Source organism: Orbicella faveolata, unplaced genomic scaffold (assembly GCF_042242905.1).
Source record: "Orbicella faveolata isolate gen_17 unplaced genomic scaffold, um_ofav_v1 contig_34, whole genome shotgun sequence".
Classification (NCBI taxonomy): Eukaryota; Metazoa; Cnidaria; class Anthozoa; order Scleractinia; family Merulinidae; genus Orbicella; species Orbicella faveolata.
The window spans coordinates 1,104,513-1,127,500 of NW_028301563.1; the positions used below are offsets into that span (position 1 = coordinate 1,104,513).

At 37.7% G+C, this 22,988-nt stretch overlaps 1 long non-coding RNA gene across 1 annotated transcript in view; it reads right to left on the bottom strand.

Moving 5' to 3' along the window:
- Positions 1-4,749: 4,749 nt before the first annotated feature.
- Positions 4,750-22,988, bottom strand: part of LOC149104227 (uncharacterized) — a 20,714-nt gene continuing 2,475 nt past the window's right edge. The window contains exon 2 of the long non-coding RNA XR_016201673.1: positions 4,750-5,602. This is a non-coding gene — a long non-coding RNA (uncharacterized LOC149104227). The remainder of the gene's footprint in view (positions 5,603-22,988) is intronic.

Sequence of the window (22,988 nt, forward strand, 5' to 3'; positions counted from 1 at the left end):
CGCGCGGAACGCATGGCTGAACGACAGGCTTTTATAACACTCAAAGACCATAAAGACAACTTCCAGAACAAACCTACATGTAGACTCATTAACCCTGCAAAAAGTGAGATTGGACGTATCAGTAAAGAAATCCTCGCGAACATTAACACGACTGTGAGACAGAAGACTGGCCTTAACCAATGGAAAAACTCATCATCCGTCATCAACTGGTTCTCCTCTATACAACACAAAGATCAACATACCTTCGCCGTATTTGACATTGAGAACTTCTACCCTTCCATTACTGAGAAACTTCTTACAGACGCAATCAACTTCGCCAAACAATTCACTTCCATTACGGACCGCGACATCGATATTATTATGCATTCAAGAAAATCCCTTCTCTTTGACAGTAACACCGCCTGGATCAAGAAAAACAACAGTTCTTTTGACGTTACTATGGGCAGCTTCGACGGAGCCGAAGTATGCGAGCTCGTAGGCTTATTCATTCTCGACGACCTGTGTAACATATACGGGATAGACAACATCGGGCTTTACAGAGACGACGGACTTGCCATCTTCAAAAACATCTCCGGACCTCAAGCAGACCGTACAAGGAAGGACATAACAAGACGCTTCAAGACATATGGACTTAACATTACCATACAGACTAACATGAAAATTGTTAACTACCCGGACATCAGCTTCGATCTTACAAAAGGTACCTACTGCCCCTACAGAAAGCCTAACGACGAGCCGCAGTACATCAACACAAAGTCTAACCACCCACCTAACATAATAAAGCAACTTCCAGCATCCATCAATCGCCGTATTTCCGCCAACTCATGCAACGAACACGAATTCAACAAGGCCAAACCAATCTACGAAACTGCTTTGAAAGCCAGCGGATACTCTGAAACACTAATTTACAACGAAGACAATCAACCAACACGCCCCCGACGCAACAGACAAAGAAACATTATATGGTACAATCCTCCATTTAGTAAAAACGTAAAGACAAACATCGGTAGAACATTCCTGAAGCTCATATCTAAGCACTTTCCGAACCAACATAAATACCACAGCCTCTTCAACAAAAACAACGTCAAAGTCAGCTACAGTTGCATGGACAACTTGAAAACAGTAATCAACAAACACAACATGAAAATAACAAACGCCGACAACAACGCCAACGCAATCACCGGAGAGCAATGCAACTGCCGCAAAAAAGACCAATGCCCGCTAGACAACAAATGCCTGACTTCCAGTGTAATCTACAACGCACAAGTTACAACTAACAACACAACCAAGAACTACATTGGACTGACAGAAGGAACATTCAAACAGAGATTCTCGCAGCACAAATCCACATTTAAGCACAGAAAACACATCAACAGCACCGAGCTTTCTAAATACATCTGGCAACTACACGACAAAAAACAAGACTTCAACATCAAATGGTCAATTATTAGCCGTGCAAGACCCTACAACAACATTTCCAAACGATGCGACCTCTGCCTCACAGAAAAACTAATGATTATCAAACATAGCAACGACAATCTACTAAACAAAAGATCAGAACTTATTTCTAAATGCCGGCACGAGAACAAATTCTACTTGAAGAACGCTTGACACTTTCTTTATATTGTACTGCACCCACGCAGTTTATACTCGTCCCCGTAATTTCTGTCTTCACACCTATTGTTTTCCAGTATAACTATCACTTATTGTAATGCAACTAGTCCAGCAATTAGCCTATTGTTTAATACCGTGTATATATATCTAGTTGATAGGAATGCTTATCATTAAATACTGTCTGATGAGTGCGTAAGCACGAAACTCGGAGTAACAGCAAATCTTGCCTCTTCGTTATTACTCATATACTCAGCTCTACACTATATGTGTATTGAGCACTATTTTAATGGGATCTGCTACTTCCTCATATGGTTATATTCGCTCCTGCTTAACAACAGTAGAGCACTTTTCGCCGATCGCCGTTATCCACAATGGAGAAAACAAGATTCAACTATTCAATGAAGAACATTCCTATCCCACCAAGAAACTCCTACCTCAAGAAACTCATCGAAAAGACCGAAAGTGTAATCAAGCGTATGCGTTGGAAAGCCTTCTTCTTCGAACAGAATAAAGATAAGAATAACACAGACCACAACAACGACGACGACAACATTGACAACAACAACTTTGGTTTTAAATCAAGAAAATGCCCTCCTCAGAACGAAGACCTAAACAACTTTGAAACTGACGTGTACGAAATGATCAAGAACATTGAATTCAGGCAAATACGAGATGACCTCCAAGACCATCTACAACAAGACATTAGGAAAATAAACAACTCCACAAAAACATTCATACCTGCTGACAAAACAACCAACTACTACGAAGTAGACAAAGCTTCGCACGACAAGCTTCTCAAGGACAATATCACATCGACGTACAAGAAAGCAAATTCTAATACGATTACTGCTATTAACAAAGAAGCTCAAGTCATTGCTACTAATCTGAACATTGACGATCGCGCGGAACGCATGGCTGAACGACAGGCTTTTATAACACTCAAAGACCATAAAGACAACTTCCAGAACAAACCTACATGTAGACTCATTAACCCTGCAAAAAGTGAGATTGGACGTATCAGTAAAGAAATCCTCGCGAACATTAACACGACTGTGAGACAGAAGACTGGCCTTAACCAATGGAAAAACTCATCATCCGTCATCAACTGGTTCTCCTCTATACAACACAAAGATCAACATACCTTCGCCGTATTTGACATTGAGAACTTCTACCCTTCCATTACTGAGAAACTTCTTACAGACGCAATCAACTTCGCCAAACAATTCACTTCCATTACGGACCGCGACATCGATATTATTATGCATTCAAGAAAATCCCTTCTCTTTGACAGTAACACCGCCTGGATCAAGAAAGACAACAGTTCTTTTGACGTTACTATGGGCAGCTTCGACGGAGCCGAAGTATGCGAGCTCGTAGGCTTATTCATTCTCGACGACCTGTGTAACATATACGGGATAGACAACATCGGGCTTTACAGAGACGACGGACTTGCCATCTTCAAAAACATCTCCGGACCTCAAGCAGACCGTACAAGGAAGGACATAACAAGACGCTTCAAGACATATGGACTTAACATTACCATACAGACTAACATGAAAATTGTTAACTACCTGGACATCACCTTCGATCTTACAAAAGGTACCTACTGCCCCTACAGAAAGCCTAACGACGAGCCGCAGTACATCAACACAAAGTCTAACCACCCACCTAACATAATAAAGCAACTTCCAGCATCCATCAATCGCCGTATTTCCGCCAACTCATGCAACGAACACGAATTCAACAAGGCCAAACCAATCTACGAAACTGCTTTGAAAGCCAGCGGATACTCTGAAACACTAATTTACAACGAAGACAATCAACCAACACGCCCCCGACGCAACAGACAAAGAAACATTATATGGTACAATCCTCCATTTAGTAAAAACGTAAAGACAAACATCGGTAGAACATTCCTGAAGCTCATATCTAAGCACTTTCCGAACCAACATAAATACCACAGCCTCTTCAACAAAAACAACGTCAAAGTCAGCTACAGTTGCATGGACAACTTGAAAACAGTAATCAACAAACACAACATGAAAATAACAAACGCCGACAACAACGCCAACGCAATCACCGGAGAGCAATGCAACTGCCGCAAAAAAGACCAATGCCCGCTAGACAACAAATGCCTGACTTCCAGTGTAATCTACAACGCACAAGTTACAACTAACAACACAACCAAGAACTACATTGGACTGACAGAAGGAACATTCAAACAGAGATTCTCGCAGCACAAATCCACATTTAAGCACAGAAAACACATCAACAGCACCGAGCTTTCTAAATACATCTGGCAACTACACGACAAAAAACAAGACTTCAACATCAAATGGTCAATTATTAGCCGTGCAAGACCCTACAACAACATTTCCAAACGATGCGACCTCTGCCTCACAGAAAAACTAATGATTATCAAACATAGCAACGACAATCTACTAAACAAAAGATCAGAACTTATTTCTAAATGCCGGCACGAGAACAAATTCTACTTGAAGAACGCTTGACACTTTCTTTATATTGTACTGCACCCACGCAGTTTATACTCGTCCCCGTAATTTCTGTCTTCACACCTATTGTTTTCCAGTATAACTATCACTTATTGTAATGCAACTAGTCCAGCAATTAGCCTATTGTTTAATACTGTGTATATATATCTAGTTGATAGGAATGCTTATCATTAAATACTGTCTGATGAGTGCGTAAGCACGAAACTCGGAGTAACAGCAAATCTTGCCTCTTCGTTATTACTCATATACTCAGCTCTACACTATATGTGTATTGAGCACTATTTTAATGGGATCTGGTACTTCCTCATATGGGTATTATTATTATTATATAATTGAGTTTTCAATCTTGTAGATGATATTGGAGTGGACGAACCAGAAAATCTGCAAGATCTAGAACAAACAAAATTGGAAGAGTTGCAAAACTAGCATAATCCTGATATTTAACATGCAATATTTTTTAAGACCTAATTGATCATCGCAGTTATATACACAACAAAGAGCAGCTGTGAAACTGTTAAGCTGTGTATATAACTGCAATAATCGATCATGCATCATATATTTCTCCACCGTTCAAATATATCATCTGTCACAAGTTTGGCTGTAAACATATTTTTATCATACATTTATTATAATCTGCATTAGAAGAAATTCAATTTCAATACCCATGCATTTGAAGCTTGCATCATTCCTTTTAAATACACTTAATACATGTTAGCTTCTTGACAAGAGATCTTGAGACTTTATTTTGGTGCCGGCTACTTTTTAATACGCTTGACATTTTTTGTGATTAAGAGTTGAAATTTTACGATTTTAACACATAACTGCTTTTGTTAGCGTGTTCTGCGGCTAATGGTTAACCTCATTAAGGCCATCTTGCATTTGTGGTCTAAATCTTCTAAAAATTAAACAAGTTATAAACAAACATTTAAGTTGGGTTCTCTAAAGTTGTGATCAGAAACTTTTATCTTCTAATGATGTGCTTGACTGGCTGTACATTTTATGATAGCCATACCTGGAATATAGCTAATTCCTATTGCGTAGGGATAGTTCATTTAGTTCTCAGACAAAAAATGGCTATACTTAAGGTCATTCCACTGAAATAGAACCTGCACTGATCTAGTTATCTACACAAACAAAGGTATTTTAATTGTCCATGCGGAATTCAATGCAGAATTTTGGCAGCGGATTTTTGGACAAGTTCCCGCTGTTTTTTGCTGAGTTTATGGTTCCAGAGCTTCTTACTTGACAAATTTTATGTGAAATTGGGGTATAAGTAATTTACTGTGAGTGTATATGCTTTGATGCATACATTTATTTCTAGATGTACATGTATTATAATAATTACATCTTTTGAGGATACATACTAATCCTGTACAGCCTCAGCAGTCGCCTCCTCCAAACTTGAACCTTTGGCAACAGCATTTTTACTTCATAGTTACATACTTAGGGTTGATTTTCTTGCAGATTGGTCGCAGCTGTAACAAAAGCCAAACATGCAGGAGGTGTCATAGTGGAAAGGCCAAACGGCCTTGCATATCAAAATGTGCTTGCTGGGGTTTTGGTACATGTGAAAATATATCATTCAAGGTATGGTACAGTAAGTGTTGTAGTTCAGGGTTATTGTATACCTTGAAGTACCTCGCAACCAAACGATGTTGCGTGTTTGCTTAAACTGTAGATAGTTAAACTCCTATTTCAAATTAAAGCTTGAAGAGCTGGCTGTGAAACTAAAGCGAGTATTCAAAATACAATAAATTGAGAAATTTTTCACCTCCTCTAAATGTGAGTGCGTTCGAATCACCTTGTCTTGTCAGAGTGGAATAAGCAACCGGCCCTGCACAGCGAAATGTTGCTGCTGGGGCAATGATAGATGCCAAAATATATCCCACAAGGTACAATACTGTAGAAAGAGCTGGATAGGAATTTTAATGGTTGCCATGGGAACGTCAAAATTGATGGACACACAATTTACATGTCAAAATTTCTGCAGACAATGATGGAAGAGCTACTGAAAGTTTCAGCCTTTTTAGAGTGAATCATCAGTTCAAAACTTTGAAAAACCTTATGCGGGGGTGGCATTTACAGCCCGCTCTTTGTACGTTCGAAGGTTAATAAGTTAGCTTGAGTTAAGTAAGATATGTGATGGAGCAGCTTCAGAATACATGTATATCTCAACGGAACAAGACTGGATGAGCTGGAAAAGGTTGAAAAATAGGTCTGACGAATTACTTTTGAACTTTCTAAAGCATCTGGAGTCAAACTAGGCCATTTCCTGATCATTTCGGGCATTTTGTGCCAGTATGTCTGAATTTTTGAAAACCATGTTAAGACCTTGCACCAAAACAGCCATATGCTTGGTTGTTTCATGACTCCTAAAAACCTTAAAGTCACTCCAACGAAGGAGAAAAAAATAGAGAGAGGAGAGCAAGAACAGGAAGATAAGAGAGCGGTGGAAAAAAAAGATTGACATTCCTTTTAATTTTTATATGGCTTATTTTGGACAGAAAAAACGTTTCATTTCTTTAACAGATTAATAAAGATCAATTTTTAGGTCCAGAAATTAAAACAAAACAAAGGCTCGCAAGACGTGCAAGGGTCATTTTTTTGTGAACTTTAAGGTTCAGGAGGTAGCAGCATTTAGTAGACTTTTGACAGAAATGATTAGGTTAGTCAACAAACTTTGTTTGGTTATGATGTACAGCAGAAGACAAATTTAGAATTTATGATGTACATACAATCTTCCTTGTTAACATTGAGGGCAAACAGAAGGACCTGCTCTTATTTATTTGAATTCCCATAAGAAGTCATGCGCAAGACGTTGGCGTGCTAAGCATGCAGGGGTGGTGTGGGGGAGATCGGCCAATTGTTTTGGCTTTTTTACTTGTTGCATAAAAAGTGTTTCGAGATGTTTTCCTTGTGCAAGGCAATGCCATAAATGTTTATTGTATGCTTCCATATTAAAACATGGAGTATCGACACATGGTGTTTTTATACTTATGTTAATTTAACTATACTTAAGCTATTATTGTGGAATGAACAACAGAAAAATAGTAGGTTAAAACCATTACAAGGTGTCCGTTAAAAATGAAAAACGCTGTTAGGCATTAGTCTAAATTTATCTTATTTTAATAACATTGTCTGCTTTTCAGTTGCTGTTGGCACTAAGATAAGGTTCTATGTTTACCTTCAGGAAAACTACGATTATGAAGACTTCTGCCAATAGCTGACTGTGACTGTTCATAAAAGGAACAAAGAAGCAGCAAAAAGAGTTATAATCCTTGAAAAGCAATGGTTAAGCCATTTCCAATGTGGCCATTTACTAACATAGAGAATTTCTTTTGAACATGTAAAATATTCCGTGTTCTGTAAATTAAAGAACACATCATGTGCAATTACATTTTTTACATTCTGGTTTCTGGGAAAGTGATCATTTATTAATTATAATAATGTTATACTTTTGGAATACCAGAAGTCCATAGAATTGAATTTTACATTATGGATTCTAGGTTAGGAGGTCAAGCACAAAAGCACCAGAAGTATGAGCAAAGTGTTACAAATTTAGAAAATGAAGGATTGAAATATTTTAAGCTATGCAAAGATAAAATTGGATGAACAGAACTTCAAGAAGTTCATAGGCCAAGTTGAAACTTAGCTGTCAGGGTTGGGAGAATAAAGTTTAAAATACAGTGTATTTTTTTTTTGTTTCTTTTTGGGAGTTTGAGCTTTACCAAAAGTATTCACTTCCTGTACATAGTTCCAATAAAGAAAGGGTATTAAAAAGTACATATTACACATATTTTTATTGTAGGGCAAAAACAAAGGTTAAATAAAGTGGGATGCAGTTTGTAATAGTGTTTTTTCTTTTCAATTATCAATTCTAACAGTGAAAGAGAGGAGGATTTCTAACCACTGTGAGTTGTGTCCAGTAAAATAGGTGTAGAGAAAGAGCAACAAAATCAGAGAACGAAGTTTGATGTTTTGCAGTCTTTCCATAATAAGTTCTTGATTGAAGCCATAATTTGAGGATCGAAGTTTAGAAATGGTACAATCAAAACAAGTCTTTTGTCTAAGGATGATGATGATGATGAAAAAAATATGTATATAATAGCCCATTTCCGAGTTGCCGTATGTTTGGAGACTGGTTTCAAAGTTATGGCACGAGAGTGAGGCTAAGTGCATAAAAATCCAACATGGACGCTCATAGTACTCGTGTAAAGAATGCTGCAGGCAAAGATTTGTCGAAATACAAGGTTGATGGTTTAAAAAAGTTCTTAAAAGAGCGTGGCATTCAACTTGTGTTAAAATTGTAAGGAGAATTTCTGTGAGTCAAAGGGGTAATGAAATTCGTTGCATAAATTTTAACAAAGGGCTTGTCATATGGTGCCACACATTCATGTTAAATGCTCTTGATCATGAGGTATTTCACAGCCACTTTCAGATAATTTTGTTGAAAGATGATACATTTAGAATTAACAGGAATAACACACAGTCTTCACTGAGTTGCATTTCATTTTAGGCATTATATTTTGACAGGGAGCAAAATACCCAGTAACTGAAACCAAAAAAGCTTTGCTTTAGAACTGTTGGGAAAGTTATCTTGCCAGTGGCTTCAACAAATTACAAAGAGCTCCACAGACTATCAACATCTGGTCAGCAAGTGGGGCCAGTGTCAAAGGCAAATTTCCTTGAAATATTTTCAAATCTTTCAATCTTTCAATGGCCCTCTCCACATGAATTTGCACTCTGGCAATTTGGCACATGGATGTAAAAAATAATGCATTTTCCAATGTCATTAAAGCACCATTAAGACACTCCCTCCTCTTGAAGTTCAATTTTTTGTAATAAGCCCTACTCTATTGAACCCTCCTCTATGAATCAACTCCTGCAACCGCAAGCCAGCAAGCCATTTAAAGACCACACAAAGCTTATTGAATGTCAGTATAAACACAAGTGGTATCACAACCACACCGCAAAAGATCTCAAGCCCCTCAAGAAGGGTGACACTGTGCGCACGAAACCACTGTGTCCTGGTGAGAAAGAGTGGCGCAAAGTATTGGTGGTTGACAAACATGACCAATGATCATACACCGTGGCGACATCAGATGGTCAGACATACCGCCGTAACCATATGCACCTGAGAAAGACCCAAGAGCCACTACTGATAATTCAGCAGGACCACTGGTCACCACCGCCAAGCAATCCTATGTTGCACAAGCCAGCTGAAAACCCTGAAACACCAATTACAAGCACCCCACCACTGAGGCTACCAAACAAATCAAGCTAACACAAGCCGCTGGAGGTCAACAGGAACCCCCCACCAGCAACGGTGGGCCCTTGACGTGTTCGAAGGCCACCAGAACGGTTAAAAGACTATGTTTGCTATTAAACAATGCATGGTGTCGAGCTTCTAGCTGAATTTTTTCATTCAGTCGATTTCATTGTTTGTTTCAGTTTTCTTTTCTTTTCAATAAGGAAAGGATGTTAGAATGTGTTATCAGTAGCTTGCTTATTTCATAGGTCCCGCGTCACTTGATTGTAATACAAGTATAATGATTGCATGACCCTTCAGTTGCAATTTCTGCATCATTCTCAAAGGGTGCTATATCATGATAGCTACATTAAACCTTTGGTGTGTCTCCTGAAGAGCAGTTTGTGTCTCCTGGTAGCAGACAAAATAGCATGTGACAGAATTTATGCAACAAGAGCAGTTGTCAAGCTATTAAGCGTTTTTCATTTTTTGACATCCCTTGCTCTTTTTTTGAGATTTTTATAGTTGGTGCGATATCTCGTGATTTTTAACGACTTAACTAATTGTAGATGTGTAGATGTAGATGTGTATATGACTGCAATGATCAATCACTTCTTCATATATTTCTCTACAGTTCAAATATGTCATCTTTTAAGTTTGCTTGTATATAACTTTTAATCTGCATTAGAATTCATTTTCAACCCCCCATGCGTTTGAAGCTTACATCATTTCTTATACCCGTTAGTGTCTTGACAAGAGCATCTTGAGACTAATTAATATTACACTCCCTTATTATATGCCTTTTTTTTTTGCCCTGTTTTGTGGCTAATGGTTTAACCCCATTACAGCTGTCTTGCATTTGTGGTCTAAATTTCTATTAAAAATTAAACAAGGTATCAACAAACATTTAAGTTGAGTTCTCTTGTGATCAGAAACATCTACCTTCTCACAACCTGCACTTCTCGTTGCACATTTTATGGTAAAAGCTGCACCTAGCATATAGCAAATTCTCATTGTGTAGGGATAGTTAATTTAGTTCTTAGGCGAAAAATGGTTATACTAAATTAGCAATATAAAATGGAGACAGCTTAATGAAATGAGCCGAGGCTGGAACAAACTGGGCACCAATTTCCTCAGTCTAATTTTCAAACGAAACACATGAGCACCTCATTTATCAAATGTCTCTCACATTTACTTACCTAGATGTTTAACATGGTGTAGCTTAGTAGCAATATTTAAAAATGTCATATCCACCACCTATAGGTAGCATCATACAGGTACAGCTGTAGTTTAATATGCCAAGCTTTTTGATCAATCATAATATTAAATTATCGAATGTTTCCCTCTGGAAATTATACTCATTTGTAAAATTACTTTCACAATGTGCTATTTATACCTGCAAAAAGCATTCCACGCAAGTTAAAGACAGAGTTCCCTTTTTTTTTGTACTTACATGGATTTTATAATTTAGTAGATAACACAGAAGAACCTGGCATTTCAAGAGTGGGATTACCAGAGTTCGTACTCTTTTGAGCTGTCCAAATTCCATGACTTTCCATGACTTTTTCCAGGACATTTTCAAGTTTGCCATGACTTTCAAGGACCAACAATTAAATTCCATTCCTTTCCAGGCCTGGAAAATGAAATTCCTAAATTACATGACTTTCCAGGTTTTCCATGACCTGTACAAACCCTGGATTACAGTCTAGTAAATCAAAGTAATCTCTTGGGTCCGGTTAAAGACTAGTGTAATCCTGATGTTTAATATATACCTTTTTCCTGGGGGGAACTCCAATATGAAAAGGTCACGGATGCTTGTCATCTCATAAGCCATTGCTACTTGACAATATTATTATTGCCGAAGGCTAAGTGAACATGTTAAACTTAATTACTTGTTTGGAGGGAAGCAGATTTGTTTTCCCAAGAATCTCAATGATCCCCAAGACGAAAACAAACATTGAGATTGGAGGAAAAGAAAACTAACTGTTTCCCTAGAGACTAGTAACTCTATAAACAATGGACAAATTTGCCAAAGAACTTCCAGTATCAACACTCTGGAACAGTGAACTGTTTTGCCAAAGTTACCAGTGTAGTGCTTCAATGCGATGTCTTCAGTTATATAATTTGGATCATGTCTACAGAAGGCATCTGGGGTCGAGGGTTGAGCAATACCCTCGATCGACACTTGATCAACATCTTCCTTCAAAGTGATATGTGGGACATGGGGCTCACTAGTATGTCAACTTGATTAAAAGATCACCCTACTTTTTTCATGAAGTGCAATCATCTAGGACATATGTGTTTCACATTGACGGTTTCTCCAACATTCCATGCCAGTTTAAGACAGAGTGCTTTCTTCTTCATTAATTCCCAGATTTTTTTTTTATTTTATAGCTCATTTTAAACAAGATGACATTGCATTATGATCAGTTTAAAAACTAGCAGATTGAAACAGGTCAGTTTAAAGACTGGCACAACCCTGATGTTTAACATATACTTTTTTCTGGGGGGACTCCCATATGGAAAGGTTGGGGCTGCTAGTTGCGTTGCGAGCCATTAATACTTAACAATTAATACTCAAAGGCAAAGTGAACATTATATACTTAATTACTGGTCAAAACAGAAGCAGTTTTGTTTTCTGGAGAATCTTGCATTTCCCAAAAAAGGCAAGAAAGATGGAAACTCTAAAAAAACGGTTGTTTGCCATAAGTTTTCCAGTTACCTGTCTGCTTCTATGTGTTAAATGCATAAGAATGTTGCTTGGCAAAAAGATTATCAAGTAGCAAGTGGTGATTGTCAGATTTTGTAGAAGATGAACATAGCACCTTCCTATCTTTTCCAGTGGAACAGATCTGCATGAATGCTTTATTAGAACCTCTAAAAGAACAAAAAAATGTAAATAAGGTAGCTCTGAATCCCACTAACTTTCACCTAGCATTGCCAACTACTGTGCCTTTCAATTACAGGCAAACTGTAAACAATCAATGGTTTCATGTCTTGTTTCCATTAGGCACCTTAGCAAACTTCTCAGGAAAAAGAAATTCAAAACACCAAGTTTGTGGACTGTGATTAGTAGATTTAATTTTCTTCAAGGTTGGTTAGTTATGGTCATAATCATGATTGATGACAGCCAAAAACGGAATCAATCATTAAGTTTCGTGCTTCAGAGTTCGCATGTTATTGAATGGTGCAATAAGTTACAGGCTTCAAAAAGTCTGCCAAAACCAGGGGTCTTTGACCTGTATGGACGCACAGTGGTAATGTATTGTGTCAAAGGGAGCTCAACTTTCCCATTGTTGAAACCTGTGCAGAAGAAGAGATGGAGAAACCAATGCTCAAGCAAGGTCACATTTGCAGCCACACCACTCAACGTCATAAAACAGGCATGTGGTGTGAGACGAAATTGGATAAGGCCATAGAGAAGGGTTATGTCATCCTCAAAATCCACAGAGTGTGACATTTTCCGCAGACCAAAATGGTATTGTTCAAATCGTACATCAAGACCTGGCTCAAAATCAAGGAGGAAGCCAGCGGTTGGCCAAGCCATGTTGGAAATGATCCTATGAACCAAAGCAACATTTAAATGCATACAAAGCAAGAGAGGGCATCAAGCTAGACCTTGCCAAAACTCCACTTTGTAGATAACAGAGAAGACAACAACATGAAGGAGATTGATCTAAGTCAGTTTAAAGACTAGCATAACCCTGATGTATAACCTGCAGGCATCATTTGGGAAAAAAAACTACAGTTCATACCTATTTGTGTACTAACTTCGCAAAGTCAGTAGAATTGGCTCCCAACATGACGCCAAAGAAAACAACCTTGCAATACAGGAGCCTTTTTTAATTTGCATTGGATAGTGGTAAACTTCAGATGAAAAGTGCAATGACAATACCTACAAAAGACTTCCACATCTTAAAAAAAGAACCACAAAATCATGCACCATGTGACCATTGCAGTCACAGTCTAAAATTTTGTGATGAAGTAGTTTCTTTTGTCACACTGGTCGAGAAGGAGTCTTGTACAAACTTAACAAGCGTTAGGCCATATCATCAACTCTGCCAATACCCCACAGCAGTTTATAGTAGGACTGATCAAAATCAACGACATGAATTTTAAATGGAAAGAATGTTGATGTTCTCAAAGTCACTGATACCCTTAGGACTCAAAGCAGTCACCTTTCTGAGGATGTACATGTAAAAATAATTGAATGTACTTTCACAATCCAAAGGAAGAAAAGTACAAAAAAAGATTTTTTTGCACTCTTTACCCAGAATATCACACTAAGCAACATCACTATAATACTGTAACAATATTCATTTTATATGTTCCTTTTCATAAAAAATTACCTTAATTTGATTGCATTACATCAGGATATCACAGTTAGACCTTTTCTTATGAAATGGAAGTAAAGATATCAGTATGGCAACATTTCGCTTATGACATTATTGTAACTATATTAGTTTATGATTAATTTCCAGCAAGTTTAATATTTTTTACTATTTTTTACCGTGGATCTCCACTATTGCATATGAGGGTTATTCCTTAATATCTTAAAATTTATAATACAGCATTCTAACCGGTCGCCTATTCTTTCATCATTGTGATGGAAATCCACACTTTTTACATCATTTTGTTTTTTGTTAATTTTGTTACATTATAAAACTGATTCTCTCACATACCCATCTTAAAATTTAACCCTATAACTGGTGTTAGTATGATGAAAGACAATGAAGAACTGGGACTAGAAGGGTCACTCTCAGAATGTCAATTGAGGTCCCTGTGGGCCCTAAATGGGAATTGTTGATAATTAAACGACTGTTCCTCTGCAAAACCCTTTGTTACTCAGTATTCAAAACTTTCTTTAGCTTTTGGCTTTTTTCCTGAGGACATTCAATTGAAAATGTTTGTCAATCTCAAGTTCACCTTTGAAAGGAAGACGGAAATGCACAGAAGTGAAAGGGATTTTCAATTCCTGCCAGCTTGTGTATTGCAGCAGCATCACACTGATGAGCATGTTTAAAACCAAACCATTTCCTTAGCAAGCAAATGAGAGAACAACTTAGTTTTTACCTGGGGTCATCAAATGACATTACACTCAACCCCAGAAATCCATGGTGCTTTGCACAAGATTTCATCACCAAGTGCTGGAGAAAATTAATTAAAAAAATACCTGCCAGCCCTAACACCTGAACAAAAACAGGTCAGGGAGAAATGTAATGTTCAAGAGGTTTTCCTGGTACTTACAGGAAGGTCATAGTGCTGCGTGTCAAGATAGCAGATAAGGATTACCTGCAGCCAATCACAATGTTAAGATATAAGCCAACCTTTCTCCTGACCATTCCCTAGTCTCCTTCCCACCATCTTCTTTACCGTTGCACGATATACCCAAACAACTGAAATAAACACTTTCCTTCAGCATTTGACACACAATTTCAACAAGCTTCCACTAACACTTTTCTTGATCAAAAAATTAACCAGAAATTTGAACCACCATTTTATTTGAGTTATTTGAACTAACAGTTCAATGAAATGACCATGATGACTACTGCAACGATATAGCTTGTTCTGATGCTTTCAGCCATTTCTTTCAGTCAGTGCATGGTCATCAAAATGACAGTGTTGTAGCTAATGGCCTCACTTCTTCTTTACTATTAGTGACAGAAAACACCCTGTCAAAAATTTAAGTCCTGCCGACAATTTTGCCACCTTATTAAGATATATAAACATTAACAAAGCAACAGGCCCTCATAACTTACACCAAACATCATCTTGAAGAAATTTGCTGATGTCCTGGCCCCATCTTGAACAGCTTGTATTAATTTTGGCTTGCAAAATGGTCTCCATCCTACTCAGAGGAAATGTGCTAATTTGGCTCCAGGTCACCAGCAAAATGATAACGATCAGTAATTATTGGTCCATTTTGCCTTTACCAGTAGTATCCAAAACCCAGGAACAGCGTGCTGCCGCCCGTCTAGTACCTTTCATTAGAGATTCTATTTATTGACTTCAACATGCTTTTCAGTCTAGCAAGTCTTGTTCATAACAGTGTTTCATGAGCAAGTGGCAAAGAACATCCAGTTTGACTTCAAAAAGAGTTGATGGAATTCTGCGAGTCAGATAGATTGAACAAGGCTGCCTCATTTTCAAGACAGTATTCCAAAATGAAGCTACATTGTAAGTTTAACACATTGAACCATGCCGCCCTTGCTTCCACCTGCAATTGAGACCTTGCGTCAGAGCTGTATGCAGCCCAACACCATTTCCTCAGAACCCTTAAACAGACTAAGGATGAACAGCAATCACTCTAAAGTCACCCTGGAGTGGTTGCATTGGCAGGAACAGTGTTTTCCAAGGTTCCCAAGTCAATCCCATCTCACTCGACATGCAGCCAATGAGGGTGAATACAGCATCCCCCAACAGTCGATACAAGGCAGACAGCTACAACAAACTCACCAACACCATCTATGAGTTCCACAGTTGTTTCTGGCATGGTTGCCCAACCTGCCAACCAAACTGTAGTGAAAACAGCTGACACCTGGAGAATCATTCAGTGAACAAAGTTTACTGCTGTTCTCAGAAGAAAATGAGGTACCTGAGGGACAAAACACTATAATGTTGTCGAAATTTGGGAATGTCAGTGAAAGCAAATGAAAAAGGACAGAGGAGATCCAGACCTTTGTGGACACTCAACTTTGTAGACCCCTTAGAGCCAAGAGATGCCTTCTGCAGTGGACACACCAACACCATCATGCTTTACCAGCTGGCTGATGTTGACAATGGGGAACAGCTGAGGTACTACAACTTCACATCATTGTATCCCTACGTGAACAAGAATACGAAGTACCACATAGAACACAAGACAGTGTACGGATATCGCCAAGTTCTTGGGCATCGCCAAATGTACCATCCTGTGATACCACTCTGACAAGACAGCAACTTGACCTTCCCTGTGTGCCACCTCTGAAGAAGAAGGGATAGAGAAACCCATGCTCAAGGGAAGTCACATTTGCAGTCACACCACTCAACAACGTCGGATAACAGGCAGGTGGTGTTGACCAGAATTGGATAAGGATGTTGTATGTGATACTCGAAATCCAACCATGCATCAACACCTGGCTCAAAATCAAGGAGGAAGCCATCGGTTGGCCAAGCCATGTTGGAAATGATCCCATCAAGCAATTTAACAGCAACAGTAAAATGCTTACAAAGCCAGAGAGGGCATCTAGCTAGACCCTGCCAAAATTTCATTTTGTAGATAACAGAAAGGACAACAACATCATAGAGGAGATTGAACTAAGTCAGTTTAAAGACTGGCATAACCCTAACATTTAACATATCATTTTTTTATCACACATTTGTTATTATCTCAAATAGGAGATATTTAATCAAAGCCATATGTGTTTGAACCTGCAGGCATCGTTTGGAAAAACAACACTCCATACCTATTCGTATACTAACTTGGTAAAGTCAATGGAATTACGACAAGATGCCAAACCTCAAAATACAGGAGCCTTTGGATTGAGTATTAGTAAACTTAAGATGAAAAGTGCAATGATGATAACTGCAAAAGACTTCCATGTCTTAAGAAGAGAATCACAAAATCCTGCACCAGTGACCATTGTAGTCACGATCTTATGTTTGCAACAAAGTAGTACTTTCTTTTGTCACACTGGTTGTAAGACAGTGTTCACTTTAGCATTTGTTAGTGGACACCTCACAGCAACATACATGTACATGTAAGGGAAATAGCCTTTATCCCACCAAAAAAAAGTACAAAGTAAGGAACAAAGTATTATTCACAACTCTGCAACAGTGGCAACATAGGCTTAAGAACATCATTGAGATGTCAAACACAGCATCTTCTTATCATGTAGCACCATCATAAATATTTCAGAATGCAGTGACTAACCCATGAAAAAAGTACCTTAATTTTTAACTTAAATGATGAAACAACTCTTGCTGCGTGACAAAAATAACTTATGGCCAGGAAACAAATGCAGTTATTTAGCCAAGCAATTTAAACTCGCGTAATCTAATAACCAAGTAGCCCTGACTAGGAATCCAACATCCCACAAAACAATAACACTGTATTTACAGACATTTTTAGGCAGCGTCACTGGAATTTTGCCACTGATTTAATGGTTACAACTAAATTTATAGGGGTAAGCATATTTTGACAATTCAAGATGTGAATATTGACATGAAACAGGGATGCCAAATTTCTGAAAAAGAGAATAAGGAACAGAAACTATCAGCTTTCTTTGCATGCTGCTGTGGTTATCATTTGGCTCACATGTCTCACTTAGTACACAATAATGAACAGCTTTTACGTACAACTTGATCACAGTGAGGCAGTGCTATTTAAGTTGTTCACTACATGTAGCTTTTTGCCACTTCTTTTTTTCTAATCTGCTTTTGGTTTAGATATACATTAACTGCTACATGTAAATTATTTGTTTTATTTGCAGAATTTACAATAGAAAAGTTGAGTAGTTACTCTGTAGATTGTCAAAAAAGATAGGATGTCATGATTTGTGAGTCAGGATTGTAGTCGCATACAGACTACATTCGTTCAAACATAATTTTGCATTCAATGGGATGCATGTGCCACCAAATAACCATATGACATCAAACATAAAAATATCAAAATAGCTTTTTGTAAAGGCTTAATAAGATTTTCCTTGAGATTGCAAGTAGAGTGCAATTACATAGAAAAAATTTGTTACTGAAACAGAAAATGCCAGAGATGAAGTGCCTGACCCTAATCAGGCTCATGCTTGACTGTGGTCCCTTAATTAAAGGTTACAAAAGAATTCATGAAAGTCAACCCAACTCCATTGATTTAAGAGTCCAGACACACCAAACTTCTGAAAAGGAGACAAACAAACAGGAAACACCACCAAATACTGGAAAATAATCTTTAGCAAACTGTGAGGACACAAAACAATGAGAAGTTGTCTGAAGGCAGCAAGACAGTAAACCACACCAACAAAACCAGTAGTCTGGTGATAGCTTGGTTTCAGTATTCTACTGTACCAGCAAGACAAGAGATGCAATGGATACAGAAATGGAGAGCTTTTTAGTCAAATGGGTGAGAGACCAATTCTATTTCAATGCAAATAGCACAGCACATCAAAGTTACTGCAATATTTTCAAGAGACAGGGTTAAAGACTTTCGTTTGTAGATATCACATTTAAATTGAAATTAGCTTCTATTATTTACAAGTAATTCTTTGTCATCTGTAGACTTTTAATACAGTCACATAATATTGTAACCATCCTTGAACTGAAGATGGAGTGATACATAATGAAGTATCCAAAACTGGTTTTCTATTAAAACTCAAATGTTTAAAATAAGTATTTGCAAAATAATTAGCAAGTAAAGTTTTGCTTTGATTTTACACACTACATTGTATACATGTATTAAACCAGCACAGTTTCCTTGCAACAAGAATTGTCATTTCCAAAGTGGCATCACTACCACACTTACACCTGCTTTCCAAGATTCTTTATCGACTTGACAAAACTGTAACAACCCTGCCAGAAGGCAACTTGAACAGACAACAATATTAATGTCCTGTGTGTAGGACTGAGCCTCAGTCCTTGGTGGACATGCAAAGGAGTGCAAAGTACCGCAGAAGAAGGTAAAACTTCTGGCCTCAGTTGTTCGAAGGCTGGATAATGGGTAATAGTGAACAAGGGCTCCCATTTTCCGCTGTTGGTAGCCTGTCGGTAAACTGTTGGCCCACAGGTTACTGATTCACTACAGACACATTACCTTGTTCAACACCATGAATGAGTCGGAGAGGCTTTCCAGGCACTCCACATTCACAACAAGAAACTGGCAGCTGACTTAAAAAAAAAAAAATGAGAAATTGAGGAGCTGAACAGTGATGCCCAAGAACTTGCCAACCTCGTAAAAACCAATGAAAAAAAGTGATCAAAGATCTTAAGAAAACCCTGGTCGAGGCAAAAACCTGCGTCTTGGCAATGCAGGAGGAAATACGTATTTTGCAGGCTACTAATGCAGCAGCAGTAGATTAGGAGCCTGGGGAGCAGACAGCCCACTGAGTCAGCACACACAGCTTTGAAAGCATCCATGAAAGCTACGGGAGAGTACTTGCCATCCTCCAAAAAACAACAGTGCAGTATAGCCAATGCCTTCCAGCAAGCAAGATGCCCCCACTGCACCATCAGGGATTTCATCGCGATGGTAAAGTTAAAGATCATCAATGCCACAGAGTACAAGCTTGTCACTCATGACCACACTGGTTCAGAGAAACAGTTAGAGCAGGCATGTCGTAAACATTTGCAACATTGTCTACCAATGATGACTGCCATGCGGAGGGAAAGGAAATTAATCTCTCTGACCTTTGATCCACGCTTCTCTGAGTAGGAATATCATCCTGCTCATAATAAAAAATGGCTCCTTTGGGAGGCACCCACTTTGCAAAAGAGAATGAACCAACAGATCAAATAGTTCTTAACAAATAAAGACTTTCTTAACAGGGTTTCAAAGGCCAGGCATTTAGGGTACTGGGAACTAGAAAAACTTTTTAATAAGGCAGATAAATGAAATTGAACCAGTTTGGGCAAGTTTCACTTACCAATGCAAAAATGGCATATTAACTACTGAAAGTACTGTGCACAGTATCTTTTTGAAATGACTTTTCCTTTTTTACAAATGCATCTAGTTGTAGAAGCGATAGGTAAGTCAATGTTTACGATCATTTCACTTTACGACCCACTTACAGGGTACCGACAGGTTGCCAACAGGTCGCCAACTGTCGGCTGACACTCGGCCAACACTTTGGTAGATATTTGGATATGTTTTGCCAGGGAGAAATTACCACTCTTAGACATAACATTGGACAACTGTCATTCATCTCTTAAATAGTACTACATTGCATAAAAAGACCTTCACTGGTCTTCTATAGTTCATAAATTATTTCAGCTTCGCCCATACAGTATGTCTTACAAACCAGGATTAGTGGACGGAGTTTGTAAGATTAACAACACTTGGATTGGTTTTCCTTGTGACAAAATCATACATTCATGTACATGTACATGTACCTAGTCTGTTAATCTACAATCAATTGTGCAAATACATGACGTGCAGACTTGCCCACTCAAATCAGATAACACTTCAACACACTTATACAAAATCCCTTATGTTGGCCATTCTTATCAAGTTGTGGAGATTATATCAACAAACAACTTCTCAGAGTTTTTCACCTTGATTTTTCAAGCAAGATAAAAGAGACTGTGAATCCTCATGATCCTTTTGGTTTGCATCTTTGTTGGCTCAGGAAGCACTTTTAACCGTCTCTCTCTCTCTCTATATATATATATATATATATGGGAAAATTGAACTCTAAACCAACAACTGAGGTACTTTTCATTTATCCCTTTCTTTTGACTTTCTTTAGCTGTTGCTGTTTTCTTTTTGTTTGTTGCTGTTAGTGGTTTTGACTCTGTTTAAAGTACTATTGCTCTTCTTTATTTCCAGTGTATTTTAAATGTTCAAACTGTTAACATAAATTTTATGGCATAATTCTATAATATAATTATGCACTCAGTGAAAATTCAAATGCACAACAGTTGAACATTGACAAATGAAGATGAAATGGGAAATTCAAAGCATGTTTTAGTTTATTGAAAAATGTTGTTTGCATTTTAGAAAATAACTGTAAGTTACAGTATTCTGCTGTTTAACTATTTAAATTTTAAATTATAGGATTATAACCTAAGGGTTATAAAGTGTTATAAACTGTGCAGATTAACTGAAACAAGACGATCTAAGATCATATGTCGGGCTGTAGCTAGACATGCTACCACGAGTGTTGATCATTTGCAGTGCACAGCGATTCTAAAAATAGTATGCACAGATGCACGTCTCAAAGAATTATCATGAAACGGTAATCATCATGAAAACATTGCTTATTTTAACTGACTGATAGATGAAAGTGACAGCTACAGTAGTCGTAGTGAAGTTGATTTGAGTTGTGACGTCACTTATGTGTTTGACGATATTCGGGTCATTGTCTTCTTCTCTCACACTGTTCACTACAGTTACTTCATGTGTACTAATCTGCCCTCCTCTGAGTTCATAATTGTCACCGAGTGAGTGTTTATAACAGTCTGAAAACACTGTACTAAGTTTTCAATGGATGGTACCTCTCATAGTGCACATGTACCCGAGGGATGGCTTCTACCGTATTCATCTCTTGCATGAGAATCAAATATCTTATAACTCCCATTATCGGTATGATTATAGACACTCACACCGATATATTCTATTGTCAGAATAAATGAAGAATAGTTTTGTGACAAGAGTGATTCAAAAGCCCTGTCTTCAGACATAATGTACTGATATCCCCCAATTACTGAATCACAAATGATGTATATTACTCGTGCAGCTTTCACTGTAATTAATTAAGCTAGTAAATTACATGTATTTTTCTCAGACATAGTGATCTCCAATCATTGATGATAATTCCATTTGCATAGAATACACCTGCCCTGTACATTGTGACAGTATTGAATACAATAATTGATTTAGCATCTTTATAATTTGTACCAGGTCATTACAGCTATGTTCTCCCTTCATCTTATTATAAATCAAAGCACTCAAACTCATAGCAACACATTGTTTTCCAGCATCTTCACCAAAGTACATAATATCACCTTGATCATATGGTGCCTAAAAACAATTAGATTAAGAGCTGGAGATTTCTACAAGGTGACAGAAATGAGATGATCAACTATCTCCTTATAGAAATCAACAGCAAATAATCTAATTGTTTTAGTAGAATTCTGACTGAAATTTCCTTCAAATAACGATTCCAAAATTTTTATTTCTGGTGTTAGTATTAGACTTCATGCTTTAGAGAATTCACACGGACTGAATTAATTGTCAATTTGACATTTGCAGTTGTGTAAGCGCGCTTATCAGTTTCTTTAAATATTCTGAGCTTTTTCAATCTAAGGAACCGTAAAAGCCCTCTTTTCAATTTTCTAAGGAATTTCGTTTATTTGTTTGTTTCTAAATGTTCTTTCAAAACTTCTGAGAAACAAGGAAACATTGCAGTTTTGTAGACCACACCAAGCTACTGCACACTAATGGCTGACAGTGTGCAATGGCTCAGCTAATCAGATTGCAGCATTTGCATTAGTATACTAGTAGAATTCTACTAATGATTGTTAGAGTAGGATCGATACTGTGTATAAGATTTGTTTCAACGTCACTACACAGAGCAGCACAATGACCTACATGTATGTGGCTTGCATTCTTGTACACATTTGATGATGTATTACAGCTATACAAAGATAGATACATGTATTCACCCAAAGACTCTCTAAAGGGAACTTGAAAAGCAAATACTTAAAGCTCGAAATCTGATGCCGCTGAAGACATTGCCACTTAAAAAGTTCATATTCAGAAATGCTGTGTTAGACACATTCTAATTGGCTATAAATAGCACTTTGCAAACTGCCAGCTTCTATTGTATAAACTCTCTCTGCTGGAAATTTTAAGAACAGACATTCCCATTGTAAACACATTGAACATCATGCACATGCTTTTCATGTTCATTTATGCAAAGAATCTG